The 2,500-nt window shown below is 41.0% G+C and overlaps 1 protein-coding gene across 4 annotated transcripts in view; it reads right to left on the bottom strand.

Annotated features, from left to right (window-relative positions):
- The window catches only part of LOC135221693 (transmembrane protein 47-like), a 445,877-nt gene that overhangs the window by 301,078 nt on the left and 142,299 nt on the right, over positions 1–2,500 (bottom strand). The window lies entirely within an intron of this gene.

Here is a 2,500-nt window from a genome sequence, read left to right as displayed (position 1 = left end):
TATCATGTCCAAGTCTTCTCAAGAAAAAATATTTTTTAAATCTTTGAAAACAGGTGATTGCTGTCACTAGGCCCTTGAATATCTCCAATCTGCATTAATTTCCACTGTTTTATCTAACCACAAATTACGGCGTATCCGATAATTTGCTCCACATATCAATTTTTTTTTTAAGCGAAAAATGATTAACACTCCATGAAAATTGTTACAAGAATGTTAGTTTGTTTCCGTTCATCAGCTGTTCCAGTTGCCTTCTTGCTTGATTGGACATGACAGTGCATGGAGGGCGAAGCTGAATTCGATAAACAACACATTCCAGAACTAGACATCGTGGTTATGCATGTAATCGGCTCCGCGTTGTCTCGTCTCCACAATACCTATATATGAACACCCATCTGCATAGCTAGGATGAGTTCTATAAGGTTTCCGAACAAAATTAATAACAAAACAGTAAAGTTTCCGAGACATACTACTAAGGTAAGATAAACGTACCAATGACCGCATCAACTTTCAGTGCAGCCTTGATAGCTCCACCCCACCAAAACTAATAGATAAATAACATTTTGATTTGTTACTTTCTAAGGTCCTCTACCTGGTGCCTAACTACGACTATCCTAATCCTATCTTGGTCCACAGGGATCGAGAATCTAACTCCTACCTGTTGTCGAAGTTACCTGACGTCCATAAAACGAGGCTTACGTCGACAGAAAAATAAAGATATAAAAAGAAAAAAGAAGAGGATAATAAAGGGTACACCCTCCGCCAGCTTACCCACACCTCACTCCGAAAAACAAAAGCAGGAGAGGAAAGATCTGGGGCGCAGGATTGACAACTAGAATGGGTCGCCATAATTCTTAGAAACAACAAAGAAGGACCAGGGGTGAAATGAGGAGAGAGAGGAGAGAGAGAGAGAGAGAGAGAGAGAGAGAGAGAGAGAGAGAGAGTTTTTTGAGATATGGAAAACAAAAGCGGCGAGCCAGCTAGCTGTCTTTAGTATTCCTGCAGTGTGGTGTCTGGTGAGCATGTGAGACATGAAGATCCAAACCACAAAAGCCTTCCTGCTGTACGAAGGGACAACCAAGTAAGAAAATACGTTGCACAGAAGAAAAACCGAACGGAGAGCAGCGCTTCGACCTCTGAGGAAACGAGAGAATGGGCCTCCTTCCAGGCTGGAAGGGATGGAAGAATAAGAGGAACAACGATCGTTGGCTGTGAGTGACAGAGAGTGACGGAAGGGAAGGATGAACGACCCAAACAGTAGGCTGAGGGTGGCAGGAATTGGTGCAAAGGAGTGATGAAGAGTCGGACTCCCCATTCGAGTATTGTTCGTTTGAGCTCTCTGACACAGTCGATTAGTTTACGTCTGGCCAGAGAGAGAGAGAGAGAGAGAGAGAGAGAGAGAGAGAGAGAGAGACTAGTAAAACCGATACACATTTTGAAAATATATATATAATAACGAGGCATAAAAATTCAGATCTAAGATTTGAAGGTAAGACTTGTTTCGTCTCTTGTAATGCATTATGGCGAGGAAGTCACAACCGACAAACAATCAAATGGAAACCAAGAAAAGTATGTTTTGCACGATCAATGGTTACCTTCCCAACGCTCATCAGTAAAAGAATCACCAGGAAAATTAAACAATATCAGCAAATACAACATTAATATAACAACACGCAGCGCTACATTAAACTCCCAGCATTGTATACAAAATAAATTTTCATGAATCTCAATCAAAACATTTTAAAATTCAGATCTAAAAAATATAAATAAAGAGGTAGTGTGCCGAACGACCTTGGGGGAAGTGGGTAGTCAACTAAGTCATTGCGTAAAGCAGTTAGCAGGTGCCATGGACATAAAGATTTAAATACTAATAATTCCATTACACACGCGTGCACGCGCGCATACACACAATATAATTTGCAAGGTGTATTACAGTACAAAGTATGAGAGAGAGAGAGAGAGAGAGAGAGAGAGAGGAGAGAGACCGTATCAATCTTAACCATTACTTGAATCTCTTAACTTTTCTTGTACTACCGAGGTCTAGAATTATGTAAATTCAACTCACTGTTGATCAGAAACTTAGACGGTATCTATCTTTCTGGGCGTATTATTGGCGTTGTGCCTGACCATCTGCATTTCCTCTTTGCCTAAAGGAGAGACCTATCTTCACCGTTTGGAAAACAATCACTGCCTACCTTCTTCCTTTTCTGAAATAACCATCAGCATTCTCCCTTCTGCAATATAACTATCTGCCATTCCTCTTCCTATATTAACCATCCGCTGTCCATTTTTTTAAGTCCTCTAAGCCTAACCTTCTGCCTTCCCTACCCACTCGCACACTCTCTCTCTCTAAAATAACCATCTGCCTTTTAGGCTACTTTTCTGAGCCTGTGTTACATCCAGTCAGAGCGATCAATAGCCCTAACCACCCAGAAATTTAGTTAACTCATTTAGAGTTCAATGGAAAAGTTAGCGTCGTTTTACAGGCGAAAAAGTTCAGCGT

The sequence above is a fragment of the Macrobrachium nipponense genome, chromosome 3 (genome assembly GCF_015104395.2).
Source record: "Macrobrachium nipponense isolate FS-2020 chromosome 3, ASM1510439v2, whole genome shotgun sequence".
NCBI classification, from domain to species: domain Eukaryota; kingdom Metazoa; phylum Arthropoda; class Malacostraca; order Decapoda; family Palaemonidae; genus Macrobrachium; species Macrobrachium nipponense.
Note: the sequence above shows the minus strand (reverse complement) of the source record. Positions and strands in the feature narration are given on the sequence as shown.